Genomic DNA, 19,729 nt, shown 5'->3' on the forward strand with positions numbered 1-19,729 from the left:
GGTCTTTCTCTTTCCTTTTTGTTAAGACTGGCTAAGGGTTTATAGATAAATTGTATTAATTCTTTCAAAGAAACAGTTCTTAGTTTCCCTGAATTTTTTCTACTTTTTTTCTCTTTCTATATCACTTATTGCTGCTTTAGTCTTTAATACTTCTCTTCTTCTGTTGGCTTTAGGCTTTATTTGCTATTTCTTTTCTAGTTCCTTTAGATGTAAGGTTAGGTTGTATATTTGAGACCTTTCTTGCTTCTTAAAGTAGACCTGTATTGGGAAGTCTTAGAGGAAAGTCTTAGAACCACCGTTGTATATTTGAGACCTTTCTTGCTTCTTAAAGTAGACCTGTATTGGGAAGTCTTAGAGGAAAGTCTTAGAACCACCTTTGCTGCATCCTAAAGGGTTTGGTTGTTGGGGTGCCTGGATAGCTCAGTCAGTTAAGTGTCTGACTTCAGCTCAAGTCATGATCTCAAAGTTCATGAGTTCAAGCCCCACGTTGGGCTCTGTGTTGACAGCTCAGAGGCTGGAGCCTTCTTCAGATTCTGTGTCTCCTTCTCTCTCTACCTTTCCCCTGCTCACACTCTCTCTCAAAACTAAATAAAATTCAAATATTTTTAAAAAGGGGGTTTGGATTATTGTGTTTTCATTTTCATTTGCTTCCATGTGCTTTTTCATTTCTTCTTTAATTTCCTGGTTAACCCATTCATTCTTTAGTAAGATGTTCTTTATCCCCCATATACTTGTGGTTTTTCCAAATTTTTGTTATGATTGACTTCAACTTTCATCGTGTTGTGTTCTGAAATGTTCATCGTATGATCTCAGGCTTTTTGTACTTGTTCAGGGATGATTTGTAACCCAGTATGTGATCTATTCTAGAGAATATTCTGAATACATATGAAAACAATGTGGATTCTACTGCTTTGTTTTCTCCTTTTATTACTTTTTTAAAAGTTTATTATTTTTTGAGAGAGAGAGAGAGAGAGAGAGAGAGAGAGAGAGAGAGAGGCACAGAATCTGAAGCAGGCTCCAGGCTCTGAGCTGTCAGTGCAGAGCCTGACACAGGGCCTGAACTTACAAACCATGAGGTCATGACCTGAAATGAAGTTGGATGCCTAGCCAACTGAGCCACCCAGGCGCCACTGTATTCTGCTGCATTAGGATGGAATATTCTGAATATGTCTGTTAAGTCCATCTGGTCCAGTGTGTCATTCAAAGCCATTGTTTCCTTGTTGATTTTCTGCCTAGATCATCTGTCCATTGTTCTAAGTGGGGTGTTAAAGTCTCCTAACTATTATTATATTTTTGTCAATGGGTTTCTTTATTTTTGTTGTTAATTGATTTATATACTTGCGTGCTTCCAGGTTGGCATAAATATTTACAATTGTTAGATCTTCTTGTTGGATAGAGCCCTTCATTGTGATATAGCTCTTGTTATAGTCTTTGTTTTAAAATCTAGTTTGTCTGATGTAAGTATGGCTACTCTGGCTTTCTTCTGATGTCCATTAGCATGATAGATGTTTTTATATCTCCTCACTTTCGATCTGCAGGTGTCTTTAGGTCTAAAATTAATCTCCTGTAGGCAGCATATAGATGGATCTATGTCTTTTGATTGGAACATTTAGTCCATTTACATTCAGGGTGATTATTGAAAGATATGAGTTTAGTGTCATTGTGTTACTTGTAAAGTTGATATTTCTGGTGATGTTCTCCATTCCTTCCTAGCCTTTGTTACTTTTGGTCTTTTTTTCTCCCCATTCAGAGTCTCCCTTAATATTTCTTACAAGGCTGGTTTAGTGGTCATGAACTCTTTTAGTTTTTGTTTGGAGAATTTTTTTATCTCTTTTTCTATCTGAATAACAGCCTTGCTGGAACAAGTTTCTTGGCTGTATATTTTTCCCATTCGGCACATTGATATATTCTGCCATTTCCTTCTGGCCTCCCAAGTTTTTGTGCATAGATCGGCTATCAGATCTTAACCTTGTAGGTTAAGGACTCTTTTTCCCTTGCTGCTTTCAGAATTCTTTCCTTGTGTCTATATTTTGTGAATTTGACTATGATATGCCTTGGTGATGGTTGACTTTTGTTGAATTTAATGGTCGTCCCCTCTCCTTGCTAGATTTTGATGTCTGTGTCCCTCCCCAGAATAGGGAAGTTTTCAGCTATAATGTGTTCAAATAAACCTTCTGCCCCCTTTTCCTCTCTTTTCATCTTTTGGGACTTCTATGATATCAATGTTATTCCATTTTAATATGTTGCTGAGTTCCCTAAGTCTACATTAGTGATCTAATATTTTTGGGGGGTGCCTGGGTGGCTCAGTCGGTTAGTTGTCTGACTTCGACTCAGGTTGTGATCTCTTGGTTCATGGGTTCGAATCCTGCATCAGGCTCTGTGCTGATACCTCAGAGCCTGGAGCCTACTGTGTGTGTGTGTGTGTGTGTGTGTGTGTGTGTGTGTGTCTGTCTCTCTCTCTCTCTGCCCCTCTCTCACTCACACTGTCTCTGTCTCTCAAAAACAAATAAACATTGAAAAAAATATTTTTTCTTTCCCTCTTCTTTTCAGCTTCATTATTTTCCATAATATTATCTACTATATCACTGATTCATTCTTCTGCTTTGTCCCTTCTCTTTGCCATTGCATCCAGTCAGTTTTACATCTTGGTTATAGCATTTTTAATTTTGACCTGACTAGATTTTAGCTCTTTTATCTCTGCAGTAAGGGTTCTCTAGTGTCTTCTATGCTTTTTTCAAGCCCAGGTAAAATCTTACTGTTGTTGTTTTAAATTTTGATTCAGGCAACTTCCGTATATCGGTATTGATTAAATCTCTTTTTGTCATTTCTTCCTGTTCTTTCTTTTGGGATGAATTTCTCCATCCTGTCATTTTGGAGGAAAAAAATAATAAAATAAAAACTAAAAAATTAAAAAAAATAAAAGAAGATTGATCCTAGGTATGTTTTTGTTTGCTTGTTAAGAGCTTGACAGAAAAAAGAAAAAACAAAGGGTAAAAACTTAAAATTAAGCAAAAAATTTGCTCTTTGTGTATTTCCAAGAAAAAAACCAAAAAATAAAAACAGAAACAAAAAACAAACAAATAACCTAAAGGAAGCTAAATCCTGTTTCCCCTAGAGGTGACACTTTACAGCACTCTATGATTAGTAGAGTTAGTCATGGGAGGGGTTTGTGCTGCTTTGGTTCTCAGGTGGATTTGTCCTAGTGGAGACATGCTTGAAGGGCTCAGGGCACATGGGGTCTTGGTGTAACAGCTTTGTTCTCCACTTGGTAGCACTGCTTAGCTCACTGAGGTCAATCAGTGCTGGCAGGCTAGGGGTGAAAATGGCCTCTCCTTGCTCTCCAGTCTCTAGAGTGGGAAGTTCATGTCCTCACAGATGTGTAAGGGGTCACCTCTCCTAAGTCCTGACTTCCTTCAGATCCCCACCTTCACCCTGTCCTGACCGAACCGTCTGCCTTTGTAGGTAGTGCATTAAGCCTGTGTTTTTCCTCAGGCACAACCTGGTTTCAAAATTCCACACTTCAGAGATCCCCATGGCTCTTGGACCCATGCTGATCCTCTGGGGGATGGTGGTTGCTGCACTGTGGTTGGCTTGTCCCAGAGAACAGTTGCACAACCTGCAATTGCAGCGGCTCAGAGTTTGTAGTAAATCACAATGCACAGCTGGTGCCAAAGTTGCTGCCCTCAGCCAGTGTCTTTGTTCCTATACTGGTGAATGGGGCAGCTCAATGGCACCCACAGGGTCTTTCACATGTGCAGAGGCCATATCACATCTACCAAATGTACTCCAAGCAGGGGAACCACTTCTCCCTATGCAACCCAGGGGATCTTCAAATTGTACCATCCATTCCCCAGGGCTCCACACTGCTTCCTTGCTGGAGCATCACCAGGTAAAGACCTCCAAAATTTCAGACTCTGCACTCCACTATTTATAAAAACCTGGTGGTATTGTAACCCTCTCCTTTTTCCCCATCAATGGTTTTGGGGAAGTTTTTTTGTGTAGTCCCCTGTGCATGTTTTTACTTTTTTTTTCTCTCTCTCTAGCTCACATCTGTGCAATCAGGGCTATCTCCCTATCACAATGCCAGTGGCTCTTTTCTCCCACATTATCAACTCTTCCCAGTTCCCACCTTACCTGGGCCTTTTGCTCTGTTTGTATATGTGCAGTTTTGTTCTCTAAGACTTCCAATTGATTTCTTGGAGGTGTTCAGAATGATTTGATATTTGTCTAGCTGTTCCATGGTGGAGGCAATCTTAGGGTTGCCCTATTCTTCTGCCATCTTAAACTTCCTCCTCTAGATTGCTTTAGATTTTCTAATTAAACAACTGTATTTTCTGACACTATGGCCAGTTTTATCTCCCCATTCATACTCTTGTAATTCTCTAATTTTCTAGTCTTAATGAAATGGTTGAAACCACCAGTGTGATGTGCAATAAAATAGTAGTAGCAGACTTCCTTGTTTTCCTTCTAATTTCAATGTCAATGTTTATTATGTTTCCTAAGATTTTTTGTAAGACTTCCTTTTCCTGGATATAGTAATTCTCTTCTAATTCTTTTTTGTTTTGTTTTGTTTTAAAAATCATGAATGTTTAATTTGGTCAAATGTATTTCTCTGTTGAGATTGGCATGTGAGTTTATTATTTTAATTTGAACCGATGGTATCCTATATTAATATTTAATTTTTATAATACTTCCTTTTCCAGGATATAATATTTTTTAATTCTATTTTTTCAACCATTAAAGTTGAATTTGGTCAAATGTATTTCTCTGTTGAGATTTTCATGTGTGTTTATTTGATTTGACACAATGGTATCTTACATTAATATTCAATTTTCCTTAAGGTAAGCCAAACCAGACGTGTGTGTGTGTGTGTGTGTGTGTGTGTGTGTGTGTGTGTGTGTGTTTAAGATATTGCCAACTATGACTTGCTAATATTAGAATTTTGGGGAAAATGAATTTTTGCAAATATGCTTATAAAAGATACTGATAATTAATTTTCCTTTTTCTAACTTCCTAGAGCAGTCTTAGCTTCAGGACTACACTAGGCTCTTAAATTAGTTGGAGGGTATTCTATCTTAGCAACATTTTGCATAAAATTCAGATTTGTTCCTTGACTTTTTAATGGAAATCACTTGTTTTGGGTGGAAAATGAAGAAATAAGTCTGTGTGTATATGTTTGTATTTTACAGAATAAAGTTATTTAACTGTTACTGGTTTCTTCAATTTTTTTACTCATTAGTGAGTTATTATGGAAAAACCAATTAGTTCTTGTGTTCAGATTAAAAGTGATGATTATATTATTTTTTAAATTTATTTAAAAAAATTTTTAAAGTTTATTCATTCTTGAGAGACAGAGAGACAGAGCATGGGTGGAGGAGGGGCAGAGAGAGAGAGGGAGACACAGAATCCAAAGCAGGCTCCAGGCTCTGAGCTGTCAGCAGAGCCCAACGCAGGGCTCCAACTCACAAACCGTGAGATCATGACCTGAGCCGAAGTTGGATGCTTAACCAACTGAGCCACCCAGCTGTCCCAAAAGTGATGATTATTTTAAAAGGAGAAAAGAAAAGTTAATTTGAAGATTATTAGTAGTGTGCCTGCTTCCATATATTTAATAAATATTCTAAGTAATTATTTAAAAAATAATTATAGCTGTTCTTATGTGTTTTATGCCTGTTCTATCTATATCTGATAGGGTGTCATTCAAAAATTATCAAGACGTTTGCAGATGTTAAGGTTTCTACTTATAGTTCAGGCAGATTTTGCATTTTATATTTTAGGCCTATATAGTTACATGCATACAATTTCATGCTTATTTTTTTCTTCTTGGAAGATTATTTTTTTATGGTTGTATGACAACCTTTTTTATTCCTTGTATGGATTTGGCAGTTAACTTTTTTTGTTTAATCTTAAATTAAAATAAACAACTATAATTTGTTATTCAGACCTATATTTTTTCTGGTAGTTCTGTTTCTCCAACACACAGTAATAAAGATCTTAGCATGATTTGCTCACTGAACAATGTTTGAAATCTCCTTACTTATTATTTTAGCAAAGAATTTTAATTCCCCACTTTAAAACACAAAAGTATTATTTTTCAAGTGTAGTTAATTGAATTTAGTACAGAATTTATCAATTTCAATACTAACCATTTTTCCTTTTTTTTCTACCTGACTTCCTTGTTCACTTTTCTTTTGATAAAATGCAAGGTTTAATTTTCTTTTAGAAAATGACTAGTAAGTAAATGAACTTAAATACTGTATGTCTGCAAACATCTTTATTTTGCCCCCACTCTTGAATAATAAGTATAAATTCTTGTGACAATTTTCTCTTTCTTCTCTTCTTTCTGTCCTCGGATACAATTATTCCACAGAATTTTGAAATACATTGTTGCATATGAGAAGTATGTCTTTTCTCTGACTGTCATTTATAAGTAATCTTTCCTTTTTGCTTTGGTGGTGTTCAAGGGTGTCACTTTGTCCCACTGTTCTAAAGTGTCAGTATATTGTGTTTATGTATGGAAGTTACCAACAAATCAGAGTTTACTTTTGATCTGAAGGCTCATACTTGTTTTCAGTTCAGAATTCTCAAGCTTATCTCTTCAAATATTAAATGTCTGTGGTTTTCCTCAATTGGACAAGTGTTTTAGCTTTTCAACCTCTTCTACATTCTTCATTAGTTTGTCATTTTTATTCTTCATTCTTCCCTCTCTGAAATGGATTTCCTTTATGTTCATTTTCCTAATTACTCTATAGTTATTTCCATTTCTATTTTAGTTACTCATATTGCATTATATTTTATTGACACTTTTCAATTTTAGTATATTTAAATTATCTTTTCTATTCACAATTTATTTCTTAAAGATTTCAAAGTTTTGCAGTTTGTTAAGTTTAAAGGAAATTCTGTCTTTTTCTGTTGCAAATATTCATCATATTTATTTTAAAAAGTTTAAAGGAAATTCTGTCCTTTTGCAAATATTCAACATATTTATTTTAAAAATCTTGCCCCATTTTTTAAAATGTTCATTTACTTTTCTCCCTCTCTCTCTGACTCTCCCCCGTTCATGCTCTGTCTCTCTCTGTCTCAAAAATAAATAAACATTAAAAAAAAATTAAAAAAAAAATAAAAATAAAATGTTTATTTACTTTTGATAGAGAGAGAGAGACAGAGTGTGAGTTGGAGAGGGACAGAGGAGAGGGAGACATAGAATCCAAAGCAGGCTCTAGGCTCTGAGCTATCAGCACAGAGCTGGACATGGGGCTTGAACCCAGAAACTATGAGATCATGACCTGAGCCAAAGTCAAACGCTTAATGGACTGACCCACCCAGTTGCCCTTCTTGCCCCATTTTTTAAATTCTTGCCCCATTAAAATTTTTTTTTCAATGTTTATTTATTTTTGAGAGACAGAGAGAGACAGAGTGTGAGAGGGCATGAGTGGGGAGAGGCAGAGAGAGAGGGAGACACAGAATCGGAAGCAGGGTCCAGGCTCTGAGCTGTCAGCAGAGTCCAGCGTGGAGCTTGAACCCAAAGACCTGAGCTGAAGTTGGACGCTTAAACAACTGAGCCACCCAGGCACCCCATCTTGCCCCATTTTTTAAAAGAAAAACTAATTGAATGAAATTACATTCTAATTATTGATGTCTTTGGCTGTCTGATATTTCTTTTTGTGTTTTAGAATTTTCACTGTCTCTCTCTCCCCTCCCTTTTCCCCTTCCTCCATCACTTCTCCTCTCCTTCTCTTTCTCCCACTTTGCCACATTACCCTACCAATCATATTTCATTTCTTTCTAGCTGGTTCTCTGATCCTCTATTTCAGAACCAGGTCAGATAATGGCAATTAGTAGTTCATGGCAGATAGTGATATTGAAAATATCAGATCTATTCACCAAGTCAATGATTAGTTTGGTTTAGCCTCCTGTAAGAAGGTAATAGATTCTTCACAGATTTCCATCCAGAGGACCCGCATCCCCTCACCCTTGGCTATAATTTTTTATTTTTCTTTGTTGTATTTGGAATTGAGTCCAGTACTATACCGAGGTCTTTTTCTCTCTATTGCAATAGTCCTGAATAATACCATTTCTACTGCTTTAACTCATGTTCCACTCAAGTTTCCTTTGAAAGGGCTCTTCATTTTGCTCTTTCTCATTTTTCTTTCAAAACATTAAAAAGCTCCTTTAAAAAAGGTGAATTCACAGTGTAGTCTTTATAACAAATGTTGCAGTTGGGAGCAGGTAGAGACAAGCCTTTATTGTTCTCTTCCAAAATGGCTTCTATGAGTTGGTTCATTTTGGACCAGCAAAGGTGTAATTTCCTGGTGTGTTGAGGGGATAGAAGACTAGACCTGTTTACTTGACTTGAGAATGTCAAAGAGTAGAGTGCTGGATGGTATGATTGGAAGCTTGGTTTATAGGGGTCAGAGGCAGTGGTGACTTACAGGACTATTATTTCTCGTTTTCCTTTTTCTCCTCCTCCTCCTCTTGTATACTGATAAAATAAATGTTTAATGGGTAAAATGATAAATCTTCCTGAATACATTCGGGATACATAACTAACTTTTACAATGTTGCAACTGGCAGAAGCTTTCTAGTTTTCTCTGTTTTTTTTTTTTTTTAATGGTCTCTGTTTCAATTTTTTTTTTTTTTTGGCTGGGGGAAGCAGGGAAGTCACATTGATTCCTGCTATAGAAAGAAGGCTAAATACTGTCACAACCTGTTCTACAAGGCAGTGTCGTCTCAGTAATTAACTAGCTGAATGGTAGCCTTCAAAGGCAAAGATACCACCATGTGAATTCAAATGCACTTAAACCCAACTTATTTTGAATCTTTCCCCAGCTGGCAATAGGCAAATATTGATACTGGCTACTCAAATCTGTAGAGCAAAGAGAATAATTTTCATGGCTTTTGAAAAAAAAAAATCGCTGTAGTTACTTTGTCAGTTGTTGTTTCTTTTTATCTCTTTGAATTGGCTTATTGTTTTAGTCTTTGTCCCTCACTCAGAGGCAATTTATATAGAAGAGGCATTCATTTGCATATTCTCTTGAATTGGAAGCATGTTTCCTTGGAAACTTCTGTTGTCTGGAACAGTTATTTACATAAACAATGTTTTCCTCAAAGTTAATGTTTTCAAAGGAAGAGAAATATTAATAGTTTGTCCTAGTTAAAGCATGAATTAAAGCTAAAATATTTTTGTGCTGAGGTTCATTATGATTAGCAGAATTTGGTTCCCTTCATCAAGAACATAAAACAATGGGGCGCCTGGGTGGCTCAGTCGGTGAAGCGTCTGACTTCGGCTCAGGTCACGACCTCGCGGTATGTGAGTTCGAGCCCCGCGTCGGGCTCTGTGCTGACTGCTCAGAGCCTGGAGCCTGTTTCAGATTCTGTGTCTCCCTCTCTCTCTGACCCTCCCCCATTCATGCTCTGTCTCTCTCTGTCTCAAAAATAAATAAACGTTAAAAAAATTAAAAAAAAAAAAAAAGAACATAAAACAAGAAAAAATAACTTTCCAAATTACATGTTCTCAACATTATATAATGATCTCTCTCCTACTCAATTCAGGCCTGGTCAGTGAAAGTTAGTTGAAGTACTGATTTAAGTTTGGATTTCAGAAAAACATACATATTTTAATATTTTCCTTTATTTTTTTAAATTTTTTTAACATTTATTCATTTTTTGAGAGACAGAGAAAGACAGAGCGTGAAGGGGGAGGGGCAAAGAGAGAGGGAGACACAGAATCCGAAGCAGGCTCCAGGCTCCGAGCTGTCAGCACAGAGCCTGATGCAGGGCTCAAACTTTCGGACCATGAAATCGTGACCTGAGCCAAAGTTGGACGCTTAACCAACTGAGCCACCCAGGCGCCTCTAATATTTCACTTTAAATTAAAACAAGGGAATTTGTATTCATTTGCTAATCCGTTGATGGAGTTCCTAGACCTTTACTTTTGATGGATCTGCTGAGAAATTTTGCTTTTTCTTTCTCATATGAATATACCTATAATGTACTTTGTAATATCCAATTTTGGTTTCCTTACACTTAGAATGAAAGCCTGTGTGCTTGCAAAAAAAAAAAAAAATGAGTATAAGTGCCTTCTAGATTTTTTTCAAATCTGTCAATGTTTTACGGTTTTCTTGTCTATACTTCATACAACACAGAATATATGTTAGTGACTCACAATTATGAAATCTTTCAGAGTATTTAACTTAGTTTACATGGCTAACCCATCATCAATCATATCTCATCAATTTGCATAAAGTTTAATTACGTAATTGTAGTAACAAGTACACCTACCATAAACAGTTTAGGAAATTCAACTGAATCTTGGTAAGCATACAGCTCTACTGGTGCGAGCATATGCGCTTAAAGACATTTACTGATTACTACAGGGGAAAAAAACTTTTATACCCTCTAAGATTCTGAGCCTGGACCTAAGAATTAAACTGACAGAGATTAACAGTAGAAAAGCCTACACATTTTATTTACTACTTTTATATATATGTGGGCGTTTTCAAAAGGAAACTGAAAGCTCAAACAAGCTGTTAGGCCCCAAAGCTGCTATACCTTTTCATATAAGAACAAAAATTTGGAGGATATGACAAGACAATGGTGCTTGAGCTAGGGGCAAGTGGGACAGCGGTATGACCTAGGAAATATATGGGGGAAATTAATGGAAGAAAAGGGTGTTTTAGTAGGTTTGCTTATATGTAGGTCCATTTGGGTGTCAACCCCTAATCTCTGGTGATAAGAATGTTTTTCTCTGGTTATTGCAGGGAGGGCACCTTTCTCATGGGAGATTCTATGACCTGCATTTAGGTAGAAAAAGGGAGGTTAGAGAGCCCTTCCTGCATGTGCTGTTTCTCAAGTGCTTTTAGCTCAAAATAATCAATATGCCCAAGTGGCATATTTTGAGGTGGCACGCTTAAACCCCTTCAGTACTTCGGGGTACCGAGCTCCGTGCTTTGTCACGGTAATGCAAGAGTGACTAAAAGAGATGACAGTCCCTGCCAGCATGGGGAGATAGATCAGTAAGTAAATACATATACAGTTTAGTCAATAGCTATAACCCCTTTTATGACAAATCAGGGATGTTCTCTGCCTGAATACCTTCCCGCATTCACAACATGCCTAGAATCCTTTCTTTGCCTGAGGTCCCTGATGTTGAAGTTAAAAGCTGTTACTATAGCCCTTCCCACATTGAATGTATTCAAAAGACTTTTCTCCTGTGTTAACTCTCCAAGGATGAAAACAGTATATGATCTGGCCAAAGATGTGCCCAGTCTTTTCATTCACCTTCTCCATCCACCATGACCTTTTTGTTTTCTTTTTTAACTTTGAGCAAGGTATGTACCTTGGCTGACACTTTTCTCCAACATGAGCTTTTTGAGCGGAAGTGTAAGGGCACTTAAAAAATAGTTGACAGCATTCAGGATGCTGTATACATCAATCAATAAGGAATAGTAGGAATGGAGAGAGTAGTTTACTGAACCAGTCAAGTAGACTGAATCTTCCTTATGTATTATTACATTATGATTTTTGGACATAGGAATACAATTAAGCGTGTTATCATGATTTTTCTTTCTGACTGGTGCACTGAAAGTGTTTTCTTCCAAGAAATATAAATGCTTTTACCCTACTTTGAATATATCAGTATTATTTTATCAAAAAGCAATACTTTGAGAATAAGGAATACGTTTACCTATAGCTATTTTGTCACTACCACAAACCAGCTTTCCAAAACTTTTTATATTTAATGACTTGTTTGTTAAATCTATCCATTACTTTTCTTTTATAGCATATTATAGCATAGTACTTCCAAAATAGGTCATAAAGAAATTTTGAAATATGTTTGGTTTATTTTACTTTGTGAGAAAAAGAAACAAGAAGACTGAGGCTCTTTCAAATAAACGCAAACACTAAACATATATCATGTAGTAATGTATCCATTAGAATACCCCCACTGTATCAGTAAATAAAACATTATTTTTCAACTTTGCCTCTTCCTATTTTTTTTAACCAAAACAAATTCAGCTTAATTGTAGCTTTCCTTTTGTTGCTATTGTGTTTTCTTATGGAGCAATTTTAGGCAAAGCAGAGTCAGTTGGATATACGGGAATTAAGTGGTGGAGAGAGCTTGGAATCCAAAAGAAACGGATGTCACATGCTGGGTAATGTCACTTGACTTTTTTTGGGGGGGGCGGTTAGGAGTGACTTGGGCAGTTTTAGTTTCCTGTTTTTCAGAAAATAGTTTTGATAATGTTTTCCAGTGTTTTCAAGTTGAAGCTAAACTTTTTATTCATTAACTGCTTACTAAACTCTTAGAGGAAGGCTTGATTCTAAGCATTCAGGATATAGCAGTGAATAAAACAGCTAAGATTCCTGCCCTCTCAAAGCTCACTTGCTAGCAAGAAAGATAAAATGATAAAACATAAACATAAGAAATAAGTAAACTATAGTGTGTTAGATGATAAGCACTATGGAGAAAGAAGCAGAGGAGAGTAAGAAGGATTGGGAGTTCAGGAAACTAAACGGAGGCAGGCTAAGTCCCATTTGGAAGGTGCTATTTGGGCAAAATTCTGAAAGAGGTAGGGACTAAGTTTGTAGGTATGGTGTGGAGAGGACACTGCTAGAGTTTCTGAGAAGTTTACCTGGGGTGATGGAGGATAGCAAGGGAACCAGAGCGGCAGAGCTGAACAACTGAAGGGAGTATTAGAAAGAGAAAACTCAGAGCAGTAGAGTCCTATGATCTAAATATTTCAAAAGGATCACTCTGGATGCTGTGCTGAGAATAAAGTATATGGGGCCAAAGATGAAGTAGCAAGGAGAGTTGGGAGGCTGTGAGAAATAAACAGATGAGAGATGATGCTGATCCAGATCCTAGGCTTTTGCGTGGTAGGATTCTGAAAATATTTTGAAGGCAGAATGCTTAAATTTTATATTATTGCATTTTTTAAGTATTCTGTTTTGTTTTCTTTATGTTAAATTTGAATCTTGCAACTTTACTGAATTCAAGTTATAAAATAAATAAATCATGGGGATGTAATGGACGGCATATGGAATACAGTCAATAATATTATAATAACTTTGTATGATGACAGATGGTAACTGGACTTACCATGGGGAACATTTTGTAATGTATAAAAATACCAAATCTCTCTAATGTACACCTGAAACTAATAAGATATTGTATGTCAATGATCCTTCACTTAAAAAAAGTATTCTCTTTCTTTGCATAGGATGGAAATCATGTGTTGAAAAGATTCTATTATTGCTTAGTAATATTGCTAGACAAAATTTATTATTCTTTCTTATCATAAAACAAATTTGAAAGTTTATCTGGCTTATGCTCACACACAGAAACATTATTTTGTAAGTAGGAGTGATAAATGATTAGAGATATATTTTATAGACTGTACATGGATTAGTTTTTAAGATGAGCTAGGCTCTCCTACGGTGTATCATTTCTCAGCACATTAACCATAAATATATCTACTTATTATAGAAATACCGTAATTCATTTTATATTTTATTTTTTAATTAAAAAATTTTATTAATGTTTATATTTATTTTTGAGACAGAGAGACAAAGCATGAGCGGGGGAGGGGCAGAGAGAGAGGGAGACACAGAATCCTAAGCAGGCTCCAGGCTCTGAGCCATTAGCACAGAGCCAGATGTGGGGCTCTAACCCACAAACTAGGAGATCATGACCTGAGCTGAAGTCAGATGCTTAACCAACTGAGCCACCCAGGTTCCCCTCATTTTGCATTTTAGTTTAAAATGTATTTTAAAAATAAATGCCATAGTTAAAAAAAGATGGTATATATAAATATACATCACACATATACTTTATTTTTTTTATTGGGCCTTCCCAAACAAATAATAACTTTATTTCTTCTCTTTTATCGTCAACTTACTTGAAATGAGGAGGCTGACATTCTGATGTGTCTGCAGATGATCTTACATTTCCCCCCTTTTCTCTAAGTGCCAGTTCTGGTCAGATATTGAAAAACAAATTAAGTATCACCAACCTATTTAACATTGTTGTCAAAATCATTCAACTTCACATATAGCTGCTCTCTAGATCTTTGACTCCCAATTATGAGAAGGTATCTAGTGTTTTCTTTTTTATTTATTTTGCACTGATCTCTATTTGAGTAGCTATTTTCTTTCCAAACAATTGAAAATTATGTCATAGCTAGTTTATTGCCTTCTACTGACACAAAGACATTGAAAATCTTTTAAGGTTATAAGAAGTGATGTGATAATGGAAAAACAGAAATGGAAATGATTAAAGTGAATATAAGAATAGAGAGTGGATGCACCATAGTGGTAAAATCCACTCATCTTCCTAGATAGAAATCCGAACATCCTGAACATCTTTTACATCAGCTTGAGTTTGACAGCCTGGGTCTTACTGACAGTTAAAAAATATGTGTTGAGGATTTCAAAATTTCTTCAGTCTGAGTACTGATAAGCTTGCTTCTTCCAGCAAAACCAATATTCTTTTTATTGGAATTTGGGCAATTATCTCAGTGCTTCATGGACAACATAGCCCTGAGATGATGACAGAAACAAAGAAAAAAAAAATCTTACAGTAAATATTCTCAATTTGGTCCCATGCACTTAGACCTTCTTAGTGCTTTATTTAGATCATTTTTTTTTTTTTTTTTTTTTTTTTTTGTCAAATACCACTGACAAATTTCTCTGTCTGGCCATATCTTTCCCTTGAATATCTGCCTGTACATCTATCTGCCTACAATTAATGAATTTCAACTGAACTCCCGATATGTCTTGGGAGTCCCCCCACCTTACTCTACCCAAACTCTATTAAAGTCATACATATCTTAGTTGATAGCACTTAATCCTTCCCATTTCTCTTGCCTCTACATCTGGATTTAGCCTTGATTCCCCTCTCCTTTAATTCATATCCAGTTATCAAGAAATTCTGTTTGCAATACGTTCAAAGTATCTAGTAACTTCTCTGAGACTAGATTGCAACTAGACTTGTCTACAGATATCAACAGGCTTCTAAATGGAGTTCCTAATTCTCTTGCTTTTTTATGGTTTATTCCCATTGAAATAGTCAAGTGATCCATTCAAAACATGATTTTCATGTCATTTCTTTACTGGAAACCTCTACTGGCTCATCACTTTGGAATAAAAACCAAAGTTCTTACAATGGCCTATACATAACCTATATGACCTAACATATTCTTATATCTCTTACACAGGAATAGTGTTCAAGATCTACCAGGAGAAGGAATACTAGTAAATGATCCTAGATCTCAGATGGGAACCCTGACTGGCTCACCTTAAGAGTGAATAAAAAACCAAAGGAGTCTTAACAAAACTGTAGTCTGGACCCTACTAAGCCAGCCTCCTGATTAGATTAAGATGATAGCTATCCCATCCAACTCTAGTTGCTAAGCAAAGAGAATAGAAAAAACTCTTTGGAGGAAGTCAATGTTACATGGAGTCCCTACAGTTTTTTACATGCAATTTGTGCTATTTTGTTGACACTAGACATGTTATGAGACAGGATCATATGATCATAAGAGAAAAAAATAGGCAATAGAAGCAGATTCACAGGTGATCTAGTTTTTACATTAGCAGATAAGAATACTAACATAACTATAAAAATATGTTCAATTAAATAGAAGAAAATGTGTGTGAAAGGGTGAAAAGTTAGAGAATATTACTATGGAATTTAGAAACTTAAAAATGGCATTTTAAAGCTAAAATTAAGAACTCTATAAAAATTAAAAATGGCACAAGATAGGATTCAATGGAAAGTATCTGATTTGAATCCTTGAAAGAGAAAGAACAGAGACATATAGAACACATGGATATAATCTGGAGTTTTAGAAGGAGAGAAAATATGTGACAGAGGCAATATTTGACTGATAATGTCTAAGAGTTTTCTCAAACTTATGAAAGACTTAAGAGAAAGACTCAAAGACTCTACTGGAAAAACTCTAGCAGAATACATACAAAGAAATCATACCTAGGCATATCACAGCAAAACTTTGAGAACTAAAGACAAATAAGGAATCATAAAAGCAGCAAAGTAAAAAAGACACTTCATCTTCAAAGACTTACAGCTAATTGCTTAGTGGAAATGATAGAAGCCAGAAATCAATAGAATGGTATCTTAAAAATGCCAGAGGGCCAGAGGGGAGGGGAAAATGCTTACATGATTTTTATATCAAGCAAAATAATTTTCCAGAAAGGTAGACAAGTTAATAACATTTTCAGACAGAGTAAAAAGTCACCATCAGCAGGTCTGAATGAACAGAAATATTTAGGGAAGAAGAAATGAATTCCAGATAGAACTAGGGAAATTCAGGAGATAAATATGCAGGTAAACATATAAATATGTATGAACATATACTGTTCATACAAAATAATAATAATAATGATGAATGATGCTTAAAAATTTGAATTAAAATATACAGTAATGCAAAATATGAGAGGGGATAATAATCAATTTATATGGTTAATATTCTCACTTTTCTAATCTTTCTCTAGAGCTACAAGCTGGATCACTTCAACAAATTGATATTGGCAGCTTTACCAAATATTTTACCATTGGATAATATAGTCATTCATCTTTTTCACTTCTAATACCAGTTTCCTCACTATCTACTGCCTGATCACTAAGCCACTGTTGGGGAGCAAGAATTCTTATGTCCTCAAAGGACCTTGTAGTTGACTAAGAGTCAAATAGGCATGACACAGATTAATAGGAGAAAATCAAATTTAATAGGGTACATATGGGGAATCCACATAGACATGGAAATTCCAAAGATAGTGAAGCAAATGATGCTTATATAAACTAAGGAGAGAAATAAGGGTCTGAGGAGGCAAAGGAGAGAGGAACAAGTAGCAATAAGTTGAGAGGAAATGTTTGGAAAACAAAGCTTGCCCTATTATGCAGGTAAGTCTCTTGAGTAAAGAGGAATCTGTCAAAAGCTCTTTTCCTGGTACAGGCAGGCAGTTGAGGGGAACTTGAAGAGCTTTTTCTGAATCTTCTGGGTTTTTATTGTTTTTAACTTAAAATAATGTTTACGTGAAAAGTGATCAGTGTTGGGCAGCCTGCCTTTCACCCCTATACCACACATACAAGGTATTTCTTAAAGGCAGAATCCCACTTCAGATTACTAATATCTATGTTAAGATAACATCAGATACTATAAAATTAAACAATACACAAGCAAAACAAAACTTTGCTGGATTTATATAGCTCAAAGTTTCTTTTTTGCTCAAGTAATATCCAACATAAGCGCTTTTGGTTGATAATTAGTCTCATATCAGATGATTCAGGACCTGAGGCTCTTTTCCTCTTCTGTTTCTAGCATCCTTTAGAACCTCAAAGTCCTTGCATTTAGTTGGCAAATAGAAAAAAAAGCGTATGAATAAAGCAGGGCTGTTTCTCAGCCTGAGGTGACATCTCTTTGGGTCACATTACATTGGTGTCACTGCCTAAAAGTGGCAAAGAATTGTAATTGAGGACTTTGGATAGACAATAGACTTCCCATAGTGACTCTTATGTTAGTAAAGACAGATCATAAATTTTTGTTGGACAATTAACCTATCACAGAAGACTTTTGAAATGATAACTAATGATTATGAATTCATAAACAAAGCTGACGTCCTATTATAATAACTTTATACCACCTTCATAATTAAACAGACTAGATGAGGTATCTATGGTGTAGGGATGGAAATGTCATCTATTTTATGCCATTGCAGGAAAACTTTCAGTTAAATAACTTGTCTAGGATTATCTATCATTAAAATGATAAGCATATGTTGAAAACAATTATTCAATTGCTCTGTGTTAGATATCTGTTGAAAAATGCATGCATTTTACCTGAAGGAAATGTTTATGTTTTTTAACCTATCTACAATTTGTTTAACTTAATGAGTTAAAGACACTAGAAGTAAAGAGAAGATATTGGTGAGAGTGTTTTACGAATGAATGAATCCTCCTTGCATTCTGCCTACAATAGCAAAAGAATCTTGGTTATACAAACTTTTAAGATTTGGATTAGCCTTTCAAAACTCATTCCTCTTAAACATGGCACACAACAAATAAAAATGTGCATAATTAAGGACATTGTGTGAAATGCTTAATTTCTCAAAATCCTACTTTAACAGTGGAAGAAACAAATGATAATTATGGTCCTCTCCTCTGTGACCTAAGCCCATACCTCCAGAGAAGAGAGATGACTATTTTGACAATATACATTTAAACTCAGAGGCTATTTGCACATATTCGATACATGCTGCAGTGTCAAGCCCAGTTAATTGGAGAACATATTTTGCAAGATGCAATAGCAATATAGCACATAAAAATGTGTCTTATAGTATTAAATCTAAATTAAATATCAACTTTTGATTATTCATACGAACCATTTAATAAGGAAGCACTACGTTTAGATTTTAATTTACAAATAGCAACATTTAAAACAATTACATTCATCCATGGATATATTTATTTGCAGCTCAGAATCAAATGAGATGGCTGTTTAGTAGCTGCTCAATGTTATATACTGAGCTTATGCCTCCTATTAATTTGCTCAACCCATTTAGATTTAATGAAAACCTCTCACCAGTTATCCATTTTCAATATCCTTATTAAAGTAGCGCTGAAAAATTGCGTCTATAAAGCACTGAGTTCATTTACTTGAGTTGAGTTCTTGTTCAAAAGGCACCTTCCAGTATGACATAATAAAGACACCGTTAAAAAGTTTTAAACATCATATTAAATGCTAATTAGATCTGATCAAACACATATTAAATTTTTATTGTGATTCATTTTGTCCTTGATTTATTATTGAATATAGTATTTGCATTTTTTATACTTGGTAGCAAGTGAATTGATTTAAACTTTATAATAATCATTAAGACTGCAATCAACCTGTTGATTTTTCTTTTGTTTGACACAGAATCTTAATTTGGAGTTCACAGTGGAGTTTTTTGAATAGACAAAGTAGATGAAGACGTACCTACGAGGTATGTATTTACGTATCTGTGTTTATTTATTTATTTATATTGAATAAATTTGACATGCAACAGTGTATACATTTAAGTTGTATAGCCTATTATGTTGATATATTTATACACTGTGATATTATTATATAATTATAGTACAATATTGTTGTCTATATTCATTATACTGTACATTTGATTTTTATGGCTTATTTACTATTCATACAAGTTTGGACCCTTGAACCCTATCCGTCTTTCTCTTCAATTCCCATACCCTATAACTACCATTTTACTCTCTGTTTTGTTTTTTTTTACAGGTTTTTTTTTTTTTTTTTGATTCCACATGTAAGTGATATCACACAGTATTTGTTTTTCTCTGTCTTGCTTGTGTACTCAAAGTCCATCATGTTGTCACAAATAACAGGATATCCTTCTTCCTCGTGGCTAAATAATAATCCATTGTGTATATATACTGTATCTTTTTTATCCACTCATCTGTTGATGAGTGTTTGAGTTGTTTTCATACTTTAGCTATTGTGAATGCAATGAATTTGGGAGTTCATATGCCTCGTTAAAATCCTATTTTCACTCCCTTTGGGTTTATACCCAGAAGTGTATTTCTAGACCATATAGTAGATTTATTTTTAACTTTTTGAGGAAACACTGTATTGTTTTCTGTAGTGGTTGGACCAGTTAGCATTCCAGCAGTGGTGTATAAGAGTTCCCTTTTCACCACATCCTTGCCAGT

This window comes from Panthera onca, chromosome B2 (genome assembly GCF_046562875.1).
Source record: "Panthera onca isolate mPanOnc1 chromosome B2, mPanOnc1 haplotype 2, whole genome shotgun sequence".
Lineage (NCBI taxonomy): Eukaryota > Metazoa > Chordata > Mammalia > Carnivora > Felidae > Panthera > Panthera onca.